This window comes from Sarcophilus harrisii, chromosome 1 (genome assembly GCF_902635505.1).
Source record: "Sarcophilus harrisii chromosome 1, mSarHar1.11, whole genome shotgun sequence".
Taxonomy (NCBI): domain Eukaryota; kingdom Metazoa; phylum Chordata; class Mammalia; order Dasyuromorphia; family Dasyuridae; genus Sarcophilus; species Sarcophilus harrisii.
The window spans coordinates 45,316,629-45,344,136 of NC_045426.1; positions in this window are offsets into that span (position 1 = coordinate 45,316,629).

Below are 27,508 nucleotides of genomic sequence, written 5' to 3' on the forward strand. Positions count from 1 at the left end.
GCACATGTTTAACATATATTGGACCACTGGCTGTCTAAGGGAGGGAGTGGGGGAAGGAAAGGAGAAAAAATTTGGAATACAACATTTTGCAGGGGTGAATGATCAAAACTATCTTTGCATATATTTTGAAAATAAGAAGCTATGATTTAAAAAAAAAAAGAAAAAACTCTCCCCTCAGAGTTTATAGTCATTCTATTATAGGAATACACCATTTTTTGAAATGAATAAATACAAGATGATTTTAGAGAAATCACTTGCTCAAATAGGTGCTCAAGAAAAGTATCTTCAAGTAAGTGCTAAGCAAATCCATCCTGTAAATACTATATTTTTTGTCCTTGATGGCTTGAGGGAGAATGAATCTTAGAGATCATCTATTTCAACCTCTTCATCTTATCCATTTCGAATCTGAGATCCTGAATGTTGGGCTTGCATATTGTTACAAAGGTCCAAAGTTGCAGAGACAGGATTTGAACCCAGATTCAGAGAATCTATAGTGCCTTTCTTCCTCAATATGACTCTTGTTTTTCAGTCATTTTCAGTCATTGATGACTCTCTGTAATTCCATTTGGGATTTTCTTGACAAATTTTACTGGAATGGATTGTCATTTCCTTCTCCAGTTTATTTAACCAATAAGGAAACTCAGGTAAACAGGGCCGGGTGACTTGCTTAGTTTTATCTGGCTAGAAACAAGCTGAGGGCGTTTTTATACATCACCAACAAAATCCAACAGCAAGAGATACAAAGAGAAATTCCATTCAAAATAACTGTTGACAGCATAAAATATTTGGGAATCTATCTATCAAAGGAAAGTCAGGAATCATATGAGCAAAATTACAAAAAAACTTTCCACACAAATAAAGTAAGACTTAAATAATTGGAAAAATATTAAGTGCTCTTGAATAGGCTGAGTGAATATAATAAAGATGACAATACTCCCTAAACAAATCTATTTATTTAGTGCTATACCAATCAGACTTCCAAGAAAATATTTTAATGATCTAGAAAAAATAACAACAAAATTCATATGGAATAATAAAAGGTCGAGAATCTCAAGGGAATTAATGAAAAAAAAAATCAAATGAAGGTGGCCTAGCTGTACCTGATCTAAAACTATATTATAAAGCAGTAGTCACCAAAACCATTTGGTACTGGCTAAGGAATAGATTAGTTGATCAGTGGAACAGGTTAGGTTCACAGGACAGAATAGTCAACTACAGCAATCTAGTGTTTGACAAACCCAAAGATCCTAACTTTTGGGATAAGAATTCATTATTTGACAAAAACTGCTGGGATAACTGGAAATTAGTATGGTAGAAATTGGGCATGGACCCACACTTAACAGCGTATACCAAGATTAGATCAAAATGGGTCCATGAAATCATGGCATAAAGAACAAGATTATAAATAAATTAGAGGAACATAGTCTCTGACCTGTGGAGGAGGAAAAAATTTGTGACCAAAGATGAACTAGAGACCATTATTGATCTCAAAATAGAAAATTTTGATTACATCAAATTAAAAAGCCTTTATACAAACAAAATTAATGCAAACAAGATTACAAGGGAAGCAACAAACTGGGAAAACATCTTCACAGTTAAAGGTTCTGATAAAGGCCTTATTTCCAAAATATATAGAGAGTTGACTCTAATTTATAAGAAATCAAGCCATTCTCCAATTGATAAATGGTCAAAGGATATGAACAGACAATTTTCAGATCATGAAATTGAAACTATTACCACTCATATGAAAGAGTGTTCCAAATCACTATTAATCAGAGAAATGCAAATTAAGACAAGTCTGAGATACCACTACACACCTGTCAGATTGGCTAAGATGACAGGAAAAAATAATGATGAATGTTGGAGGGGATGTGGGAAAACTGGGCCACTGATGCATTTTTGGTGGATTTGTGATCCAACCATTCTGGAGAGCAATCTGGAATTATGCCCAAAAAGTTATCAAACTGTGCTTAACCTTTGACCCAGCAGTACTACTACTTGGCTTATACCCCAAAGAGATACTAAAGAAGGGAAAGGGACCTGTATGTGCCAAAATTTTTGTGGCAGCCCTGTTTGTAGTGGCTAGAAACTGGAAAATGAATGGATGCCCATCAATTGGAGAATAGTTGAGTAAATTGTGGTATATGAATGTTATGGAATATTATTGTTGTGTAAGAAATGACCAGCAGGATGAATATAGAGAGGCTTGGAGAGACTTACATGAACTGATGTTAAGCGAAATGAGCAGAACCAAGAGATAATTATATACTTCAACAACAATACTGTATGAAGATGTATTCTGATGGAAGTGGATTTCTTTGACAAAGAGACCTAACTCAGTTTCAATTGATCAATGATGGACAAAAGCACCTACACCCAAAGAAAGAACACTGGGAAATGAATGTAAATTCTTTGCATTTTTGTTTTTCTTCCTGGGTTATTTCTATCTTCTGAATCCAATTCACCCTGTGCAACAAGAGAACTGTTCAGTTCTGCACACATATATTGTATCTAGGATATACTGCAAACTATTTAACATGTATAGGACTGCTTGCCATCTAGGGAAGGGAGTGGAGGGAGAAAGGGGAAAAATCAGAACAGAAGTGAGTGCAAGGGATAATGCTGTAAAAAAAATTACTCTGGCATAGGTTCTGTCCATAGAAAAGTTATTATAATAAATAAAAATAAATTTAAAAAAAAGAAAGAAGCTGAGGGTAGATTTGAATTCAGGAAGAAGTATTTTCCTAATTCTGACCTGATGCTTTTCCCCCTGAGCTATAGTAGCTGCCCTACATGACTTTTATCTTTCCTCAAAACATGTTATCTTCCAATCATTATGCATGAGGTTATTCTCTTTCCATCAAGTGAGCTGGGTGCATAAATACGATTTTTTTTCAGGATTATAGAACTATATAAAGTTATACAATCATTTTAAAAAAAGCATTGTTACTTTGAAATAATCTTATTGTTGGACTTTGGTTCATTCTTTGAATGAGCATGGTATAGTTGAAAGAACACTGGAATGAGAGCCAGGAGATTTGAGTTCTAGTCTGAACTTACCACTTACTTGCCATGTGCCTTTGGGAGGTAACTTCTTTTCTACACAATTCCTTTTCCTCTTCTGTAAAATGAGAGAATTTACATATATGAAGCCTTTCTAGCTGTTGAGGCAATTATTAACTTTGTCCATTTTTATCCCTAGTTTTCCAATGATTTAATATGGATAACCAAAAATAATATAGGTTTCAAGCAGTCAAATAAATATTTGTTAAGAGTTAAATATGTCTGTTACTGTTATAAGCATTAAGGATACAAAGGGAGGGCAAAAACACAAAAACTAGCTTTGTCTTTAAGAGGCTTAAAATCTAAATAGTGGAAATAATATGTAAATAGGTACATAAGCAATATATACAAAGCAGAAGAACAGTAACTGTAGAGATGAAAACTTTAGTAGCTGGGGAGGGAGCGAGAAAAGGAATATTGGAGTCTCAAAAGTAGTCAAGAATTTTAAGAGGCAGCAATGAGGAGAAAGCACTTTCCAGGATGGCCAAATGATCAGGACAAAGCTCCAGGAATGCAAAGTATTAGGTTCCAGGAAGAATAGATACCCAGGGGTTAATTCATTATGGAATTAGTTTGTGGAGAAAAGCAAAGCATATTGATACTGGAAAAGCAAGAAACCAGATGTGTGTGTTTGTGTGTTTGGGTGTGTGAGTGTGTGTGTGTGTGTGTGTGTGTGTGTGTGTGTATACTTCTGTCTCTGGATAGTCTTACAATGTAGAGAGGAAATAAATATATTTTTTGTCATGCAATGTATGATTCAGTTGACCTCCCTGATGCAGGAGGGTGGGAAAGACTACAACAAGATTTTGACTTTATGATGGTCTTGGAAAACGAAGGAAAATTTTGAAATATATTCAAGTCAGATAGAAAACTTTGTGGGGGAAGAATAAATAATAATATAATAATTGCTCTGTCTGCATTGTTGAAGTTAAAATATTTTTTTTAAAAAAAGGCTAATCTCAGATCTTGAAAGTTCAGCAAACATCAAGAGTATCTTTTAATATTGTACATAGTGATCAAAGCCACAGTTCTCAAGCAAAGAAAATATACTGATGCTGTGATTTTGTGTGTGTGTGTGTGTGTGTGTGTGTGTTTGCATGTCTAGGTTATTTTAGCCTAAACTACATTGATTACTTTTCAGCCTAAACACAATAAACACCCTTGACCTTGAGTTGCAGGCTCTTATAGATAAAAATCGGGGATCAGGGAGAATAAGGAGAAAGTGAGTTTTTTTTCTCTTCATTTTTTTTTTTTATGAAGAGTACCCAACAAGGAATCAATAAAAGTAATATGACAGACTGTGATTAAGTGATTTTTAGATAAAACAAGCAGTATGGTTCCACTTTAAAAATTCACTGATTTTCCAAAGAGTTTCTTATATAAAGGCACACCTTTTGGATTATTCCTGTATCATTCAGGAGGCCCTGCAGTACTGCAGGTCCCAATGTGGTTCATAGATTCACAAAATCATGGACCTCCAAATGTGGATGTGAAATGATAGTATTTACTTGAGGTCAAGAAGAAATGCTGACTATGGACCTCCAAGCTCAAAAGAGTTATACTTAAGAGAAATGTTAAAAGGACTCCATAAAGGGAGAAATATATTTCCTTGGCCAGAAACTGGGAGCTAACCTTGGACTTATATGTTCTTTCTACATGTATCTCACTGAATTTAATTTATGTTTGAGATCACATTCTTCAGGGATCTAGGATATTGAGACTATTTCATAACAAGCATATTAACTATACTTTCTCATTAAATATATTTCCCACCTAAAATATATATAGAGTTCTACTGGTTGAATGATCATGGGAAGTATATTTTATGGAGACTCAGAAGCTTATAATTTTAGGATCTTCAGTCTTCAATGTTACTTCTAAAACTCCAAGCAGAGAGATAATTGGCTTCTAGCTTCAGACACAGCTTGTCATTTTTAATGGGAGTTGGGAGAATAAACCCAATGGGAATATTACATACCCAATATATCAAATCCAACCACTTTTCAGCTTCATAGCATTTTATTTTCATAAAGAAGGAAAGCAGGTATATTTTTATGTCTCTTTTCATGACCAAGTCCTGGTCAATGTAATTACACAATATTCTGAATTTACTTTGTTGTGGTTATTTGTGCAGATTATTTCACTCTTTCATTTATGAAGAATTTTTTTCAACCCAATCATGGAGATTCACATTTATCCCCATTAAATTACTTTTTGCTAATTTTGGTTCATTTTACAACTTTTTAAAATCTCTTCACCTTCCATTTCTTATATTCAATCTATTTGCTGTCTCCACTCTGAGAATTTGATGGGCATGTTATGACTTTATTCTCAATTCAATAAAAATTTATTGATTACTTACTAAGTATAAGATGTAGTGCTTCATTCAAATTTTTGGAAAAAAATATTGGACAAGATAAGGCTGAGTATAGATACTAAAAAAAAGTATTTGATACTTTATTGACTTTCCTTGCCCATAGTTTCAACTCTCAGAAAGTGAAGAAATCAATACTGTGATCCACTACTAGCCATCATTATGACTAACAAGAAACAATTTATTGGTGAAATGGAAATAATTGGAGATTTGAAAAAATGTGAGTTTATGCTTATGAGACTTACAATTTTGTTATTCTAGGAAAACAGATTTCAGAAGGTATTAGAATTTATATACATTATGACATGGATTAATTTTCTAAAAGGGATAATAGAAAGATGCCCAAAACAATTATGACAATAAGATCATGAATCATTACATTAAAGAAGAGAAGAAAGAGGTAGCTACAATGATCAATGTGGTTACATATGAACCTCTTCAGTGTCAGAATTCACTGTGCTTAAAAGATCATGTAGAAGAGATTAAAAGGAAATAATCACATACAATTCAACTATGAAAAAATAATAGTACTGAAATGTCAGAAGTATGGGAAGAAAGCTGAAGTCCAAATGATTTGATTCTTGTAGTGGATGCTGAAGAGGAGAAGATTTTTTTGAATGAGAAATAGCAAACAAGAGATGCGTCAAATGCATGGGGAAAATGGCAACATGTCAACAGGGACAGAGTTAACAAGCATACTCAATTTATATTCTTATTCCATATTTCTGAGAAGGAATATAATTTTCACCTGGAAAGGGAAGAATAAACTTGATTAAGGCAACCAAAATAATGCATTTATTAAGTGCCCCCCTTTTTTTTGCAAGTAGCAGGCAGCTACATAGTGAAGTGGATAGAGTATTACATTAGAATACATAGAACTACTACAGTACTATAGAGTACTACATTAGAATAGATAGAAGAATTAGGATAGAAGTACTCATTTTCTGAATTCAAATGGACCTCAGACACTAACAATGTGATCCTGCACAAGTCACTTGACCCTGCTTGCCCAGGTTCCCCATCTGCAAAATGAGCTGGAGAAGAAAATTGAAAACTACTAGAGTACTGTTTTCAAGAAAACTCTTCAATGGGTCTAAAAAGTACAGAAATGATTAAATAACAAAATTTTCAAGGTAACTTGCTAGGTGTTGTAGATATAATAACAAAGAAGCACTACCTATACTAATGGAACATGCATTCTTTAAAGAGAGCAGCAAATTGCAGACTGGCAAATGTGAAATGAAAAGTGCTGACTGGAGATGTCAAAGCAGAGGATACAACATCCCAAATGAGTCTTGAAAGATGCTAAGGATAACTTAGTCAATAGCCTAGAAGTATAAATTGCCCAGATCTGATGATCTGAACTATTTTAGACTAAGCATGTTTTCTCCTATAAATTCCTACTAATGAAAGAATTCACAACTGAAAGGCAAAACTTTCTGGGCCCTTTGTACAGAATGGTGAAATGAGAGATAAGTACTTTTTTATGAAAAAGGGGTAGCTCAGGAGTCACAATGATGAATAAGTAGGTGTCTGGTTGGAATATGTAGTGGGAAATAAGATGTTATAAGTTTAGAAAGAAGGTTGCAAAAAAAGATTTGTTGCCTTATAAGGAGTATCTAATTTTTTAAATAGGGGCCCCATTAAAAGTTTTTAGATAAAGGAGTTTTGTGGAAGATTCAGTGGGTTGGGAGAAAGACTATTAAAGAGGAGACTTGATTGGAATCTATTATTATAGTTTAGGTAAGAGGTTATGGGAATCTGAATTGGGATGATATTGTGCTTAGAAAGAAGAGGATGGAACTGAAGGATATTAAAGGATTAGGATCACTTAATACTTGGCAAATGATTATGTATTTGGAGTGAAGTAAGAAAGAAATATTGAGGGTAATTCTGAGGTGGTTCTACAATACGATAAATGTTTATTAAGTACTTACCATATGCTAGGCACTGTTGGGTGATGAAAAAGTTCTCATTTTTCATTTAGCAGCTTCTAAATTTAGTTTTCCCATATCATCAAACTGATCTTGATGTCTGTGAGTGTTCTGATCCAGATGAGTAAATGCAGTGTTGTGCACCAAATCTCTGAAAGCTGTTCATTCCTTTTCCCTTCCGCTTTTGCCAATTGTGTGTTGGCTCAGTTTTCCTATAATTTAGCACCAAACTGTTCACTCAAGGTAAGGCATTTTAATTTGTTGACATTAAGTCTTTTGAGAGTCTTCTTTTCTTGGGCATGCTGTTTTTGTTGAATGCCAAAGTTTAGCATCGAGAAAATGTCTATGATCCATCCAGCATTCTGCACCATATATTGTCTTCATCACTTTCAAAATGTATTAATCTCTTCTCCTTACAATTACATAGTCTATTAAATCTTAATGTTTGTTACAAGTGTGCATCCATGAAGTTTTATTGTGTTTAGTTAAAATGAATATACAAGTCTTCAGTAATAAGTGACTGTGGCTAATGTTTCTGACTTTACTTCCAAGAACTGACTGTCTAAAAGTCTATTATTTCAGAAAAATCTGGGAAGTCTTACATGAACTGATGCTGAATGAAGTGAGCAGAACAAGGAGAATATTATACACAATAATGCAGGATTGTGTAATGATCAACTGTGATAGACTTAGCTCTTCTCAATAAAACATTGAACCAGGAAAATTCCAATAAACTTGGGATGGAAAATGCCACCTGCCTACAGAGAAAGAACTATGGAGACTGAATATGGATTGAAGCATACTATTTTCACTTTTTAGGGCTGTTTTTTCTTTCTTCTTGGTTTTTTTTTTATTTGTTCTGATTTTTCTTTCACAGCATGATTAGTTTGGAAATATATTTAAAATTATTATATATGTATAATCTATATCAGAGTGTTTGTTGTGGGGGGGGAAGGGGGAAATTATAGAACTCAAAAATCTTACATAGATGAATATTGAAAACTACATGTTAATTTAAAAAATAAAATTCCATTAAGTTAAAAAAAAGTTTTGCCTATTCTGGCATTAAAGTTACCTATAATTACACATTTTTCATCTTTCAGTTTATGTTTATTTTATTTATTTTTTGCTGAGGCAATTGGGGTTAAGTGACTTGCCCAGGGTCACACAGCTAGGCAGTGTTAAGTTTCTGAGATCAGATTTGAACTCAGGTCCTCTTGACTTCAGAGCTGATGCTCTATCCACTGTGCCACCTAGCTGCCACCTCTTTCATTATATTGTTGATGAGGGTCTCCAGATCTTCATAAAATTTTTCTTTGATCTTATCAGGGTTTATGATGGTGGAATCATACACAGTTGTGATGGTGGTATGGTGCTTTCCTGCAATGGCAATCACATTGACATGATCCTGTCATTCACTCCTTTTGATAGCCATATATTCTTATTAAGCAGATTAGTTTTGATTACAAAACTATATGCTGTTCTTCACCATTGCAATCCCTCCAAAAAACAAAATAAAACATGATTACTTGAAAATCACCTAGTTTAAGTGGCAGATTGAAAAATGTGTAGTCTTGTGTTCTTTTTTTTATCTATGGCCCTGATTTTTTGATTATTATATACTAGTGATAGCAACCCTGAGTGAAACAAGGTTGAAGGTCAGACATCAGTTTCATGATGGCATGTTTGCCTGGACATTGGACAATGCTCTTGTGCTTTCTCAATCAGCAGTGGAGTGAAATAAGACTGTGTGCTTGGTCCTATGCTTTTTGACATGATGTTTTCAGTCATATTGCCAAAGGTCTTCAATTAGGGCAAACATGGCATCAAAGTTAGCTACCACACTGATGATAAATTCTTCATACACTTGTTGGACACTTGATGGTTGCTTAATGAATATTTGTTTATTGATAAATATTTCTGCATGTTTAAAGTACCTAGATATAGTAGACGCAATGATGGATTAAGTAGATCATAGTAGATGCAATGATGGAGTAAGCCTAAGATCACACCCTACCCCTGATACTGAGAAACTGCATCTCTATGGGTAATTGATTTAACCTCTGAATCTAAAACAACTAAGATTAGTAATTGTAGATGAAGTGTTAACTGAAGGAAGAGGTTTCCACACTGAGTAAATGAAAGGTCCCTGACAGGTCTTCAGTGCTAAGCATAGTGATTTACATATAGTAGGCACTTCATATATTTGATGATTGATGTTTTTATGCTCAACTAGAAAATTAGAGAAAATATATCAAGTCTTATTCTTAGGGTGCTAGGATCTTAGATCTAGAACTGAAAGGGATTTTAAATATTACACATTGCAAGAACCCTGAAATGGTGCTCCTCCCACTAAGAGTCTGGACTAAACAAAATAGAGGGGGTGTCTAGAGATTATCATGTAAATTATTGCAACAAATTAAAAAGGAAACACATGGCCAAGCCAGGATTCAAATACAGGTCTTCTAATATAAGTTCAGCACCATTTCTATTTTATAACACTGGCTTTTTGTATCCCTTTCAACCAATTGTGTGGTTGCAGCATTACAGGTTTTTGTTTTTGTTTTTGTTTTTCTGGGAAAAGGATGATCTAATTGTTTGGCTATTTTTCTATGTAACCATTTTTCAAATGCTCCTGTCCTGTCTAAAGTCAACTTTCTCCTCCTCTACACTGTATTCCTTTCCTTCTTATCCCCCTCCCCCTACCAAATCAGGAACTTTTTCTTTTGGAAGATGTCATTCTTATTTTTCTCTTACACTTCTACTCAAAGAACCTTCACTCAAAGAATATCTTTCAGCTTTGCCATCACTGATTCTAAGATTTCCTTCTTTGGTTGTTAGAATTTTCCCTTGTTTTTTTCTTTCTGTATATATGATACAACCCTATCCTCACTTACCTATCCTGTTTCTTTGGAATTTACCTTGCAAATGTTGGTAGTGCAAACTTAAAACCCAATTTGGATAATGATATATAGATTAAAAAAATTTAAACCTTAACTATGGTCTATACATCGCTCATTCTGATTTTGCTTTTTATTTTATTTATTTTTAAATTTAATATTATTTATTATATGTCTTTTAATTCACTTGGTTAGTTGATACCCGGATAGTAGAATTATAAGCTCATGCAAACCTGATGTAACCATTAATTTATATAATTCTCCTTCCTGGTACAATCTAATTAAAAAATGATAAGCCATGTGTCTCAGAATAGACTGGACTTGGGACTACCTTTTGAAATGATCCTTGCAACTTGAGATGTAACATTTTTTACCATTTTTAACTGGAAAACATCATAAGATAATAGAACTAGAGCCTTAGGGGAACTCAGTTTTCATTTAGCCCCACAATTTTATTTTACAGATAAGGAATTTGAGGTCCAAAGAAAATGTGACTTGCCTAAACTGAAGATAATTTAGCCCTAATTCTCCTTTTATAAATGATACTTGTAGGCTGAATCTATTTCTGTTACAACTGAATGAATGTTAAATGTCTTCCAAGAATAGGTTCATCTCCCTTCTGGTGGAAAAGATGAAGACACTCAAAGAACAATTATTATACGTGAAACTGAAGAATGAAGAATGAAAATGAAAACAAAATAAAACAAAGCAAAATAACAATAAAAACAATCCCTAATTCAATAGTGGGGAAAAGGGATCTGGTATAGAGATGGGGAGAATCAACCCTTGACAAAATGTTAGTATTCAAAGGAAGATTACAGAGAGAGGGAACACAAAAATAATAGCTACTCAATTGACCCAACCCCCTTCTTGAGAAAAAAACAAAAACACAAACTTTGAATACAGTGAAGAGGGAGAAACTGCATTTGTTTCAGAAATGATTTAGTAGAGTCACAAAATCAGATGAAATACCATCCAGAAGACTGAGAGGAAAAAAATAGTTATAGATGAGTCTTTTCTCAGAGCAAAAGATGTAGCTATTTGTTGACCTTGAAAAGTAGAGAGAGATAGAGAAAGACAGAGGACAGAGAGAGACAGAGAGATAAAGAGACATAGAGATGCCCTGAGAGTCACAGAAAAACACACAGAGACAGAGAGATATAGAAAGGGGGGAAAGGAGAAGAGAAGGGAAGAGGGAAGGGAGGGAACAAAGAGGAAGGGAAGGAAAGATAGGGGGAAGGTGAAAAAGGACAAAGAAAAGGAGGAAGGGGGAAGGTATGTTAGGAGAAAAGGAAGAGAAGGCAAGAAGGGGAGGAAAGAAGACAGAGAGGGATGGATAAATGGAGGGAGAAACAAAGAGAAGGAAGGAGGGAGAGAGAAAGAGAGAGAAAAAAATCTATTATTTTCATGAGGCACATATATAAAGCATAAAATAGAATGTATCAGAATGGATAATCTTCAAAACGACACAGGCCATAGTGATCTGCACATGGACACAAATGACAATATAAGAAGCATATGAAAAAATATTGCCAGTGATTATGAAATCTTGGGTGAGAAATGAGTAACCATAAACATTTCTGTTACTCACTAAAAGAAAAGGGTACAAAAGAGAATAAGTGATTGGAGAATTAACAGTGGAATAAGAATATATTGTCTGGGTTTTTAGACTGTGGTTTGAATATAGATGTAACACATTGCTAGGGAGAGAGGCAATATGGGTGGGGCAGATGAATATATATTTCACAGGTATCTTGTGAATATGATGAAATGAGTTTTTAACTTAAAAAATAATTGGGAAAGGGAAAATTGTTTACATACACACATACATGTCCATATCTAGGTACACTGTCCAGGTTTCACAGGCATAAAACAATGATGTCATCACAATGACTCTTTAGACCTCCAGTTAGGTAGACTGACTATCTTTCTCCCCCAAACTATCCTTTGGAGTCTGTCAAACACTGAGCTAGCTTTCACAATGTGTGTATCAACCTCAATATCCATGTGTACATCCCTGAAAAATATATTGCCAAGGTAATTGAACCTTTCCACCACATTCACAACTTCTCTGTTTGCTCTAACCAATAGTTTCACAAATAGATGATATGGTGCTGACTGATGGAATACCTGTTTTCCTGGTGTTAATTGTTAGACCAAAATTAGAACAAATGGCAGAAAACTGATCCATACTTTGTTGCATTTCAACTATGGAGGCCGAATTAATACACAATCATCTGTAAACAAAAAGATCACTACATATTAATGCTCCTTTCAGTATAGTTTTGGCTTGTAATCTTTTCCACTTGAAAAAAATTATTATTGGTGCAGTTTTTGGTGCATGTTTGTCTTTATTGAAGGAGTTTCATAGCATGACTGAAAACATCATGCTATGGAGCAAGCACATAGCCTTGTTTCACTCCATTGGTGATTGGGAAAACTCAAGACCATTATCCATGGTCCAGAAACAATCATGGTGTCATGAAATTGATGTATTATACTGATGAACTTTTCTGGACACCATATTTTGAAATGATTTTTTAAAAGCCCTCAAAGTATCAAAAACACAAATTTTGTACACAAACCTCTGTTCTGCTCCTGGCATTTCTCTTGGAGTTGTCCAGAAACTATATCAACTGTTCCTCAGCCCCTTCTAAGCCTCATTGGCTCTCAGTTAGATAACCTTTTTCTTAAGAAGATTCTGGCAGGATAATTTAGCAGAGACTGAGCTCCTTTCTCAAACTAAACTTCCACGCATTCAAACTCTTGTGCAACTCCATTGGGATAGCCACAGTATTTAAATGCCAAATGCACACTTGCCAAAAAGACAATTTTATGGAGAACTCACACAGGACAAATACTCACAAGGTGATAAGAAAAAGCAATACAAGGACAATCTTAAAGTCTGTCTTAAGAACTTTAGAATTGATTTCATGACATGGAAGTCACAGGCATGAGCCTACCCACCCAGTATGGTGTGTCCTTATAAGAGAAAGTTCTGTGTTCTATGGATACAGAAAAATTGAATTAGTTTGGAAGAAATGTGAGATGCACAAAGTTACAGAGTCCCTTCCAAACGCTTAGGGGATATACTTGTAACAGACCTATGGCAGAACATTCTGAGCTCATATTGCTCTGATCAGCTATGATCAGACACACAAATTTGACCCTAACATAATGATATCATTTTGATCCTCATAGAGAATGAAGGACAACAATCAATCAAAGCACATACCACAGAGTAACTACAGAGAAGAAAGGATAGAATCAAGACATACAATTCTTCAAAATCCAAGAAAGAAATATCATTAACATGCCTCACATAAAAATCTATGTACAAATATCTAAAATATAGGAAACAAATGCATAATTAGAGATTTTAGTGAAAGGAAGCAATATTGGTCTTATAAATATCAAGACAACATGTAAACTTTATTCCAAAGAAACAATAGGCAAATGTTATATGTGCAGAAGGGATAGGCAAGGCAAGAATTCTGGAAATCAAAGAGGAAAATATAGAAATCAGAGATGGCATAATATGAGAATGAATGTGGGTAAAAGTCAAAGACATAGAAATGGAAGTGATTAATTATTGCATACTACAGATCAGTAGTGTCAAACTCAAATGGTAATATGTGCTTCATGTTGTCTTAGAAAACTACAAATTCACATTGGCTATGATGTATTATATTTTATTTTATTGAACATTTTCCAATTAAATTATAATCTGGGAATTTTGTAGTTCCTTGAGCCCCTGGGACATGTTTATCACATATATTATAGCTATACAGAAAGAGGAAATAGAAGAGGCATTTCAGAAATCGATACCAACACTGGCACAGAGGCATGATCTCCAGAGTATTACAAAAATCTTAGGACAGGTTTAAACTTTAATAGCTTAATAGCTTTAATAGCTTAAAACTTTATTGAGCCTTTTAGAACATTCTGTCATAATAATGGGAATCTTGAGTTATATAGGTATCTGCTGGGACTTTGTGTCAATAACTAAACAGCTAATACTTTTTTGTCTGTTTTAGAGGTAATTTCATCCTTTAAAAGACGGAAAAATCAACTAGACATTCTAATCTGGTTCTGATTATCCTTAATAGAGAAGAACTAGATGCTGAGGTGAAAATGACAGGAATCATTGGGGAAATGGCGACTTGATCCTACAGTTTATGTTAGAGGAGAAATCTGGAAACATTCTGACATCATTTTAGATTTTGTAAAAGCAATTCTAATGGTTTAGTGGAAAGAAGAATTAGATCTCACATACTAAAGTATTGGTGTCCTTTATTCTCAAAGAAGATCAAAATGACATTGGTGCATTGGAATTGGGGTATGATATGTCTGTGGCTGATCAAACCAATACCATCTCAGAAGACTCTAACAATGGTCAGGCACAAATAGTCCACATGAACTGCATGGAGATATTTCTAAATTTAATATCTCATGTTTTTTTTTTTTTTAACTATTGAAGTTCTGCTTTGTTCGTGGAGGACATGGTCTTCTTTAATGTGAGCACACCATATTGGGTAGTCTTTTTGTCAGCATTTCCCACATCTCACAATCAATTCCAACATTGTTCAGAAATAACTTGAGATTATCCTTGTATTGCTTCTTTTGACCTCCATGGGAACACATTTCTTATATGGGTTCTTCATTAAATAGTCTGTTAGGTAAATGTATGTTTGAAATTTTTTAACAATGTGGCCAGTCCATCTGTTATACTCTCTGCAGTTTGAATGCCTGAAAATTTATCTCAAGAAAGAACCTCAGTGTTCAGTACCTTATCTTGCCTAATGACCTTCAGAATCTTCCTATGACAATTCAAATGGAATCAGTTAAGTTTCCTGGCATGTTGCTGACATGCTGCCCAGGTTTCACAGCATGCAACAATAAGGCCAGCACAATGACTCTGTCGACCTTCAGTTTGGGAGGTAGCCTAATACCTCTCCTCTCCTCTCCCACACTTTCCTTTAAAACTCTCAAACACTGAAAGGGCAATCAAGCAATCTTTTCTTGCAATCTTTTCTTGGAGTGTAAGGGATGAGGATAACTGACATCCAAAAGAAAACAGTCTTTTTTCATCAGACTTTATCAATTTTTTTCCTCTGACCAAAAAAAAAAAACTTTTACAGTGGAAATTATAGAGCAGAATGACTTAGAGAGAGATGATACCTAAGATAAGTAAAAGGTTAGCAAGAGCTAAACTTAGCTGAACTTATTTCAATTCAAGCCACCTAACTCCAGGTAAACTTGCTTTGTTTATTCCCCAAGGAGAACTAGGAATAATGGGTAAAATGTGAAAAAGTAAAATTTAGGCTAGATACCCAGAAAGATTTCATAGTATTTGAAACTGCAGAAAAATTGAATAAACTATCCACAGAAGTTGTGGCTTTCTTCTTGGATGGCTTCAAGTAAAGGTTGGGTGACAATCTGTTGTGTATCTGAGTGGGGATTTCATTTATCAATATGTTATCCTAGTTAGCTACAGAGATTCCTTTTAGATTTCAATTTTATGCTTCCATGTGAAGTTCCCAGTCAAAGGCTTTATGCTTCTAGAAGAATGTAGGACTAATATACCTGGTGGAAATATTTTCCTTTTCTCTAAAAATATGGATTGCTGCAGTCTCATCAGCTGGTAATCTTAAATCCAAGAAGAAGAGTAACATTCTCTTTTTTTGCATAGTGGCTATTTATTTTCATGTATATGAAGGCTGAGTAATATGGGGAGCAAAATCATCTACGGTTCCCTTAAGATGAAAATGTTCTTTCTCTGTACTTAAAAATCCAAAGATACTTCCCATTCCAATTATATTTCCAGTTAATGACTTTTTAGAGGAGCAATTCAAAGCCAAATATAAGTATTCTTAGAATGATGGTAGAAGATCTTTCTGAATAATAACTAGATGCTAGGATGTTGATTTAAATTCAAAATTATCGATTCAATTTGGTCTTTATTTTTTCCTTTAATGTTTGATTCATATTAGGCAAATCGTATGTTATATCATAGTAAAGGGAAAGTGGAAAACACATGCAAAATTTGGACTGAAACTGTGTAAGGAATGAGCATGATCTTCCCATTAGATACATAACAGATTATGTACTGACTATAGAATCATATTGGGCATAAAAACATTCTATATTAATCAATAGGTCATTTCCATTAAAATTAGATGTTATAGAGATAGCTATAAAGAATTATCCTTAAGTTTAAAGGATCATCTACATAATGTAGATGGTGCTATTGAGACTATTTTTGTATCAAAAAATGGAGTTTTTAGTGGAGTGCTAAGTTCAATGTAATTCAACCATGAGACATAGGAGCTGAAAACAGTTAATATCAAATATAGTTTACAATGATACTGACAAGTAAAAAAATTTGAAATAGCCTTAATTATATTTTTCTAGCCAGACATCTGGAGAACTGCATTCATTTCTGGGCACCATATTTTAGGAAAGACATTTGATGAACCAAAGACATTAAAGGAATGAGTGACATAGGTAGGGGAGGACTAGAAATGATGTCATAGAAAATTTGACTGAAAAACCTGGAGATGTTTAAGTCAGAAAAGAGTAAGTTATGAGTTGGGAATGGAAATGAAGACATATTAAGGTATTTTAAGTGTTCTGACATAGAATTGTGATTAATGTATACTTAGTCCTAAGGAGTCAAATTAGGAACAATGTGCAGAAGTTGTAGAAGGACAAGCTAAGGCCTTTTATAATAAAAAAAAAAGTTCACAGAATCATAGAATCTTAGATTTAGAAGGAACCCAAGAAACTATCTAGTCCAACCCATAGGTGAATTGGAATTCATTCAATAATACTCTCCAGACAGTCATCTAAGCTGAGTCAAAAGGGCTGAATAAAGACAAGGACTTCCCTGAGCTCTCTCCCAATGTCATTCAAATATCTTTACATAAACAAATTTTAGAGCAGCAAAACCCACAAAAGAGGGAGTGAAACAGTTTCATAGCCCAAGACAGCTTAGGGGGTTGGGAAGCAAAGTCTGTTGAAGCAGAGTAAGAGTGGAACACAGTCCACTACAGGCTGCACCAGTGCAAACCCATGACTAGCAAATCAGGAGTATGTCTGCTGGCTACTGAATCATTGAGCACAGTAGTGGTTTCCAGATCTCATAGCCAAATATAACATAAATTGTCAGCAGGAAAGGTCTCTTGCAAAAGAGTGAGACTGGAGTGCAGTCCAGAGCACATTGCATTAGTAAGCTTTGTCCCAAGAACACTAGGAGCAGACTTTGAGAGTCACTGAATGAGAGCAACATCAGCTTCTTTCAGAGCTCTCATGCCCCAGATAATAAGAGAGTTGAACAATGGGTTAGAATGAGATTACAGGGGGTATCATTGCCAGAAACAATTCAGTTCTCCATTGCTTTACCCATACTCTGATCTAGGTTGCAGTGCCAGCTGGGTAGGCAGTGCCAAGGTAAAGAGAAGTGTTAGCACACCAGAGCTTGCAGTCATAATGAAGCAGAGACCCTCCTCTTACTTCCAGGAAATAAAAGAAGTGTTTTTAGTTACTTACAGACCAAAGCACAGATCAGGAGAATAGTAAAAGCATATCTCCTTGTTTTATATTATTTTAGAAGACTTGAAAACTTCTAGGTCCCTAGAAGTGTCTCTGAAAACAGTTGCACAAAATACCTGAAGCTTGGGACAGACTGTCCTCTATCCAGAAAGCAGAGCTCTACTTTAAGAAAAAATTAAAAGTCAAGAAATAGGACAGGAAGATAAGCAAACAACAGAAAAATTTCTGACAATAGAAAGTCATTATAGTGACAAAGAAGATGAAAACACTCAGAACATAACAAAGTCAAAGCTCCTACATCCAAAACCTCCAAAACCAAAATTTTAATTGATCTCAGGCTATGGAAGAGCTCAAAAGAAACTTAAAAATTAAGTAAAACAAGGAAAAATGGGAAGAGAAATAAGAATGATTCAAGAAAATAATGAAAAATAAATCAATAACTTGGTAAAGAAGGCACAAAAAATACTGAAGAGTATCTTTAAAAAAGATAAAAAAAATGTACCTTAAAAAAGAGACTAGATCAAATGATAAAAAGAGATACAAAAAGTCAGTGAGGAGAATAATGCCCCCCCCCCCAAACGGGAAAATGGCCAGATAGAAAGGGAGGTATGGATCCATCTATCCACTCCACCCATAAAATCACTGAAGAGAAAAAAAAATAGAAATAGAATTGAAAAAAGGAGGCATAAAACTCACTGAAGAAAATAATTCCTAAACAAAATTAGAAATGAACAAAAGGAAGCAAATGACTTTATGAAAATTTAAGGAACAATAAAAGAAAACCAAAGGGTGAAAAATTAAAAGGCAATGTAAAATATCCCCATCAGCAAAACAACTGACCTGGAAAATAGATCCAGGAGAGACAATTTAAAAATTATTGCACTACTAAAACCATGATGAAAGAAAGAACCTAGACATCATCTAGGTTATCTATATCATCTTCTGACAAGAAATTGTCAAGGAAAACTTTTCTGAAAGAGAGAGAATAAAAGCTAACCTGAATATAAATAAATAAATATAAATAAAATAAATTCCAGAACTCCAAGGAGAAAATTTTGATAATATCCATATAAAAGCAATTCAAGTATCATGAAGGCAGAATCAGAATAACACAAGATTTAGCAGCCTCTGTGTTAAAGCATTGGAAGACTGATAGTCCTTAAAACAAAGGAGCTGGGATTATGACCAAGAATCACTACCTTACAAAACTATGTAAAACCCTTCAGGGAAAAAAATGTTTGTTTAGTGAAATACAGGACTTTTAACCATTCTTGATGAGAATTCAGTGAAAATTCAACTTTAAAATACAAGACTTGTGGGAAAAGCCAAGATGGCAGAAAGTACACAAGTCTTTGAAATCTTTTAGACTTTCTTCAGATAAAAACCAGATCAGGACTCTGAATGAGTTTTGTAGTGATAGAACCCACAAATATCCATACTGAAACAAACAGAAGATATTTTGGAAGAGCTTCAGGAAAGAACTCTCTAAGTGGATCAGGGGTACTGCGATCTAAGCAGGCGCAGCTTATTGCTGGTGCAGTATATTATCTCCAGGACAATACACCATGACCACAGAAGATTTATACTAGAAATTCAGGGATGATTCAATATTAGGAAAATTATTAGTATAGTTGACCATCAATAATCAAACTGAAAGAAATGATATAAATATCTTAATAGATGCAGAAAAATCATTTGATAAAATCCAACACACATTCCTATTTTTAAAAATTGAGAGCATAGGAATAAATGGAGTATTTCTTAAAATGATCAGTAGCATCTATTTAAAATCACGAAAACACCATATGTAATAGGGACAAACTAGAAGCATTCCCAATAAGATCAGGGTTGAAACAAAATTGCCCACTATCTCCATTACTATTTAATATTGTGTTAGAAATGTTAACTTTATCAATGAGAAGAAAAAGAAATTAAAGGAATTAGAATAGGTAACGAGGAAACCAAATTATCATGCTTTGCAGATGATATGATGGTACACTTAGAAAATGCTAAAGAATCAACTAAAATAACTATTAGAAACAATTCACAACTTTAGCAAAGTTGCAGAATACAAAATAAATTCACATAAATTATCAGCATTTCTTTAAGTTATCAAAAAGTCTAGCAGCAAGAGATATAAGAAGAAATTCTATTTGAAATAGCTGTAGATAATATAAAATATTTGGGAGTTTGCCTGCTAACAAAGTCAGGAACTATATGAACACAATTACAAAACATTTTCCACACAAATAAAGTCAGATTTAAACAACTGAAAGAATATCAAGGGCTCATTGCTAGGCTGAACTAATATAATAAAAATGACAATTCAACCTACATTAATCTATTTATTCAGTGCCATACCAATCAAACTGCCAAGAAACTACTTTTCACAGCTAAAATAATAATAATAATAATAATAAAGTTCATCGGGAAGAAAAAAAGCTCAAGACTTTCAAGGGAATTAATGGAAAAAAATGCAAATGAATGTAGTTGAGTTGTACCAAACCGAAAACTATATTATAAAACAGTGGTCATCAAACCATTTAGTACTGGCTAAGAAACAGAGTATTTGAACAGTGGAGTAAGTTAGGTTCACAGGGCACAATATTCAATGAATATAATCAGCTAGTGTTTGATAAACCCAAGGATCCCAGCTTCTGGGATAAGAACTCACCATTTGATAAAAATTGCTGAGAATATTGGGAAATAGTATATTATAAAATAGATATTGACCAAAATCTAATATCCTATATCAAGATAAGGTCAAAATGGGTTCATGATTTAGACATAAAGAGTGATACTATAAGCAAATTAGAACAACAAAGGATAGTCTACCTCTCAGATTTATGGAGAAGGAAGAAATTTATGGTCACAGAAGAACTGGAGTACAATATGAAATGCAAAATGCATAATTTTAATTATATTAATTTTAAAAGTTTTTGTACAAGCAAAATCAATGCAGACTAGATTAGAAACTAAGAACAAAACTGGGAAAAATCTATACAAAAAAAGATTGCTGATAAAGCCCTCATTTCTAAAATATATAGAGAACTGACTCAGATTTATAAGAATTCAAGCCATTCTCTAATTGGTAAGTGTTCGAAAGATATACACAGGCAATTTTCAGATGAAGAAACTAAAACCATTTCTAGACATATGAAAAGGTGCTCTAAATCATTATTGATCAGAGAAATGCAAATTGAGATATATTGATAAATGTTGGAAGGGATGTAGGAAAACTGAGACACTAATACATTGTTGGTGGAGTTGTGAACTGATCTAACAATTCTGGAGAGAAATATGGAACTATGCACAAAGGACTACTAAGCTTTGCATATCATTTGATCCAGCAATGCCTCTACTGGGTATGTATCCCAAAGAGATTGGGATGTACATGTGGGAAAAGGACCCATAGTACAAAAATATTTGTAGCAGCCCTTTTTGAAATGAAAAGAAACTGGAAATTGAATGAATGTCTATCAGTTAAGAAATGACTGAATGATGGATGTTATGGAATATTATTGTTCTGTAAGAAACTAGATGATTTCAGAAAAGTATGATTAGTCTTATATGAAGTGATGCTAAGTGAAGTGAGTAGAACCAAGAAAACATTGTACACAGCAACAAAAAGATTATATGATGATTAATTATGAAGAAGATTAATTTTAATTCTTGATTCTTTTCAGCAATAAAGTGAATAAGGTCACAATTAGATTAGTGATGGAGAAAGCCATCTGCAGCCAGAAAGAGGTCTCTGGGGACTGAATGTGGATCATAACATAATTTTTCCATTTTTTGTTGTTATTTGCTTGCTTTTTGTTTTCTTTCTCATTTTTTTCTTTTTTATCTGTGTGTGTGTGTGTGTGTGTGTGTGTGTGTGTGTGTGTGCAGCATGGTAAATGTGGAAATATACAGGAGAATTGTATATGTTTAACATATATTAGATTACTTGCTGTCTGGAGAGGGGGTGGAGAGAGGAGGAAGAAAAATTTGGAACACAAAATTTTGCATGGATAAATGTTTAAAACTATCTTTGCATGCATTTTGAAAATAAAAAGCTATTATTAAAAACAATTCAAAAATAATATATACAAGACTCAAGAGAAGCATGAAAAGGCAAACAAGGAAGAGGAAATTATAAGAGGCTTAACAAGATTAAACTTGTTTACAATTCTATTCATAAGAAATTTCTTACTATTAGGGTAGTTAGAAGGCATGTATATAAAGGAAGAGGGCAAAGGTGTGAACTGCATATGAGTGAACAATATTTAATAAATAAAATTAAAGGGTGAGAGTGGCATATATGGAGATCAAGGGAAAGGTAGAAGTAGAATGGATGAATTATCTCACATAAAAGAAGCAAGGGAAGGCTTTTATAAGGTAGGGGAAGAGGGTGGAAGTGAGGAGGAAAGAATCAGTTTTACTCTCATCTGAAGTGGCTCAAAGAGGGAATATTATACACAGCCAATTGGGTATAGAGATCACTTACCTTATATGAAAGGAGGAGAGGAATATGATAAAAGAAAGGAGTGTGTGTGATAGAACAGAAAACATATTGAGGGAGAAAGTTGTCAGATGTAGAACTTTGTTTAATAATCTGATACCTCATCCTTCCACACTTCTGATCCTCCCAAATACTGAAATAGTTCTGCCAATGTATTCACAAACCTAATTATCAAAAGTAATGTCTGGAAAGTACACTGCCCAGGTAACTAAATTTATCTACAACATTCAAAACTCGCTGATGAAATACCTGTGTTTTTTTAGTCCTAATTGTTAGGCCAAAATTAGTACAAGCAGCAGAAAATCAGTCCATGCTTTGTTGCATCTCAGCTTTGGAGGATGCATTGAATGAACAATCATCTGTAAACAAAAAATCATATACTAACACTCCGTCCACTATAATTTTGGCTTGAAGCCTTTTCAAGTTGAAGAATTCACTATCAGTGTAGTAACTTACTTTGATGACAGGTTTGTCTTCACTGAAAGCATTTGACAACATGACTAAAAACATCATACTAAAAATATGGGAGCAAATACACAGCCTTGCTTTACTCCATTGGTTACTGGAAAAACTCAAAAACATTGTCTGTTGTCCAAAATTGGGAAAGTATGACATCATGAAATTGATGTACTCTACTAATGAGCTACTTTGATCAACCAAATTTTGGAATAATTTTCCCTAAGCCCTTCTGACTTATAGTATCAAGATCTTGGTCAGATCTACAAATGTTATATATAGATCTCTGTTCTGCTCCTGGCATTTTTTCTGAAGTTATCAGGTAGCCAACCACATACTGACCATTCCTTGAACCTTTATGAAGCAACTATACTAACCACACTCTAGGGATGCTGTTTATGAATGTCTGTAGATTACTTGACTCAAAGAATGTGTGATGCATAAATATTGGCCAGAAGTCTCCAATCAAGGTAAGACTATGCTCAGTCCTCATACTGAGCCAAACATTGCCCTTGTCATTCCTACATCCTGTAGATCCCTTCTCCTTACAATCATACAGTCTTTTAAATGTCAGTCTTTACTGTGGAGATGTATTCATGAAGTTTTGTTGAATTTAGGTAAATGGAATACAGTGTTGGTGATGAGAAGGTCATGAACTGCACAAGTCTTCAATAGTAAGTGATTATTACTATTGCTGTTTCCATCTTTATTCCTCTCATGTCTTGTCAAGTAGTCTGAGCCTATTCTTGCATTAAAGTCACCCAGAATTATAAATTTGTTCCCTTTTGGCACATTGATGATAAGGGTTTCCAGGCTTCATAAATTTTTCTTTGACATCATCAGGGATGATGGGAACATAGGTACTGATGATGTTGGCATGGCATTTTCCTGCAAGTGGCAATCAAATGTCATGAGCCTGTTATTCACTCCTTTTGGAAGGCATGCAGGCTTGTTTACTAGATTAGTTTTGATTGCAAAACCTACACTGACTTCACAGTGCTCCCCTTCAATGTGTTCACTCTAAAAAACTGTGTGCATATTTGACTTTGATAAGCTGGCCTTCATTTGCCAACTTTATTTCACTCAGGGCTACTATTTCAATGCTATATCTGTGGAGTTCTTTCACAAAAAGAGATAACATTTTGTGTTGTCTATAAGTGTAGGCACATTCTATGTACTGATGGTGAGCAGAATCAATTTTGCAGAAATTTTTGTATACTTTTTAGTATTTTGACCATAGGTTGAGATCTCTGTCTGGTGTGGTATCCAGGGCAGGGTTGATTCATCAGACAATTTTAGGTCATTTTTTTAGCCCTTCTTCACACCTGGAGGTGAGCATTGTGATCCACTTAGGGCATGGCCAAATCCCACTGCTGCTTTTAGTGAGAAGTTGACCCCATGGTCCTGGCTACCTGTGAGCAGGGTTGTGATTACAGCTCCCAATATATCTGCACTTGCCACTTCATCACTTATCCATTGCACAGGAGTTTGAGATAGGTAGAAATGGTAGAATGGTATGCAATGCCTTTGATTCATGCATAAATTGGATTTGAGGCAGACCTACATAAAATCTTTGGTCTCACTCTCTCTTCCAAAATCATCACTGTCCAGTGAGTGGCAGGACAGTCAAGAGTTGTAATGATTTGAGATGCAGTAGATGATTGGTGTCTTTAATGTCTGACCAAGCCCTTAGCACTTCACAATACTTCCCTGACCTGCTTTCATAAACATTGCAACAAATTATTTTTATCTGCTCATTCTACTAGGGGGAGTCTTCATATGCTTGGGTAGACAACTCCATAATTCATTGTAGAGTTTGATCCCCCGTTGATTATCTTCAATCTGGTTTAGCCCATCTGCCTAAATGGTTGACCCAGGTGTTACTGCTATGTATGCTACAGCTTTTTGGTGCCATAGGTGAGAGCTGGATAGATCAAGTGGGTACCAAAGATAGAAAACAGCCTTGTAAAGAGTTTCACAGCCCTCACCAGAGCTACCCACCTTCCTTAAACATATCCTACACCTCTCTGTGTATACATGTGTATGCATATATGTATCTTTGTATACACGTGTGTATCACATAGTTACCAGAATTGAGCATGGCATTGCAAACGTGGTTTAACCAGGATAGAATGCATCAATAATACTAACAAATTCTATATTCTTGATATAATATTTTTCTCTTCATGTACCCTAGAATCATATTACCTTTTCTTTTTGTTACCACATCCCACTGTTGACATATGTTGACTGTATATTCTATGAAAATCCTAGTATTTGAGTAGGAAGTGTGTATCTTCTTCCTTCATCCTATATTTATGAAACTGATTTTTTGAACTCAATTGTAGAACTTTATATTTATCCTCATTAACTTCTGGGGCAGTTAGGCAGCGCAATGCACATATTGCCAAGCCTGAATTCAAGAAGACTCAACTTCCAGCATTTTAAATCTGGCCTCAGACACTTTTTAGTTATGTGATCATGGACAAGTCATTTAGCCCTAATTGCCTCGGTTCTTCTGAAAATGAGCTGGAGAAGAAGATGACTGACTAGTTCAGCATCCTTACCAAGATACCCCAAAGGGAGTCATAAAGAGCTGCAAATAACTGAACATCAAATTTCATCTCAGATTCAATGATTGTTCTAAAATTTCAAATGCTTAAATTTATTTGTAAATTTAATGTGAATGGCTTCTTTCCCATTTCAAATCTGTCAATAAAATATGGAAACACAATAGGTCAAAGTCAGATCTTTGGGGTACTCCACTAGAGATTTTTCTCTAGATTGACATTGATCCATTAAGAACTATTTCATTAGAGTTAGACCTTCAACTTACTTTTTAATTTCTCTAATTTTATAATTATCTATCCCAGAAATGTCATATAAGTGGCCTGTTGATCACATGGGCTCACAACATTACTGAATGTGGCCCAAATAAAGTTAAAATGTAGTTTCAATCTGATTTTAATGTATTTAAATATTATTTTAAAAGAACATAAAAACATGTTTGATTGTCTAAGTCATTATGTCTCCTGCAGGGATATTTATGTATGGTTTAGTGGTCCCCATTTCTATTTTAAGTTTAGCACTACTGATCCAGCTAACATCTCTCCATCTTTTCAATAAAAATAGTATGAGACAGATAATCAGTCATCCAATAAGCATTTATTAAACAATTACTATGTACCAGGCACTGTATTAAGCACAGAGGATCAAAGTAAGGCAAAAAGATGATCCTTGCCTTAGAGGAGCTTACAATTGGATGGAATAGAAACTGTATTGCTGAAATCTAGTAGTATAGTTTTCCATCCCCAGAAATTTCACCTAATTTCCATTTTATTTTTTAGTTTTTTATCCCCTCCAATTCACTGCAAAAAAAAATCATAGCGATCCTAGGAGTATAAAATATTTTTTTATATTTTATGTATGTATTTGATAATACTGTATTGATCACTTTGTTTAGAAATCACTAAGAATGAGATCTATGAATGCTTTAAATCCTACTTTATTTTATTTCCTTCAGCCTTAAAAGGACTCATATATCATTGACAACAATTCTAGATTTCTCTCTCTCTTTCTCTCTATCCTTCCATTCTTCTTTCTCTCTCTCTCCCTTCCTCACTTTTTTAGGGAGTATTTTTGAAACTTCAGAGGAACTGGAAAATAAAGAATATACAAGCATCTGTATTTAAGAATTCTGAAATAAGCTATTTAAACATGCTACACTGATTTCCTCACCTCTGCTCTGCTCCATGCAGACAACAATTCTCCACATTGCTGCCCAAACAGAAATAAAATCTAATTAAGAAATATTTTTAAAAATACAATCAAACATAGTTTTCCATTTTAAAACTAAATTATCACTCAGCTCTCAGAGATTCTTATAAATAGATTAGTTGCCACTGTTCCTATCTGAATTTGATAATATTTCCAATAGTCACCTAGCTTCTGGGACGTGCTGGAGTGAGCTCTAACTAGCTTGTGAAAACAGATTGTTAAATTTTCAGTGTAATCTATTACACCAAAGAAATCTACAATGACTATAAATCAGAGATGGCTTTCTTATTTTATTGGTTGTCTACAATTAGAAAAAAAAAACATTATTTCATATTAATCTTAAAAGTATGCTAAAATTTCCTCCCCCAATCCTGTCCTTCCTCCCTCCAGAACATGTGTATTAAACATTTAACGGAACATGTCTGTGAAGTTTCTAATTGTGCACTGGTGAGGGGGAAAGCAGTAGTTTTCAAAGCAACCCGAAACTGTACAATTCTGATTATTATCACAGAAAGTGAAGATGCTTTCGAAGTTCCAGAGGACATCTGGAGCTTAACAAGAAACAAAGAAATTGATTAGATATCAGCAGTTGATTGGAGATCTTCTTCTGAACCGGTTTCTTTTGCTTCTGTTTCTGGGCAACTAGGTGCCATCCTCTTCCTGAGTTCATATCTGGTCTTAGACATTTACTAGCTATATGATTCTGGGTAAACCATTTAACCTTGTTTGCTTCAGTTTCCTTATGCGTAAATTGAGCTGAAGTAAATGACAAAACATTTCAGGATATTTGCCAAAAACAAACAAACAAACAAACAAACAAACAAACAAACCAAGTGGGGTTGGACACAACTAAAAAAATATGGGCAAATGAAACAGTGTGTATAGTAAGGCTGTATTAACTTCCCAATGGAAAGAATTTGAGGGGAAAACCAAAAGGAAACAAAAT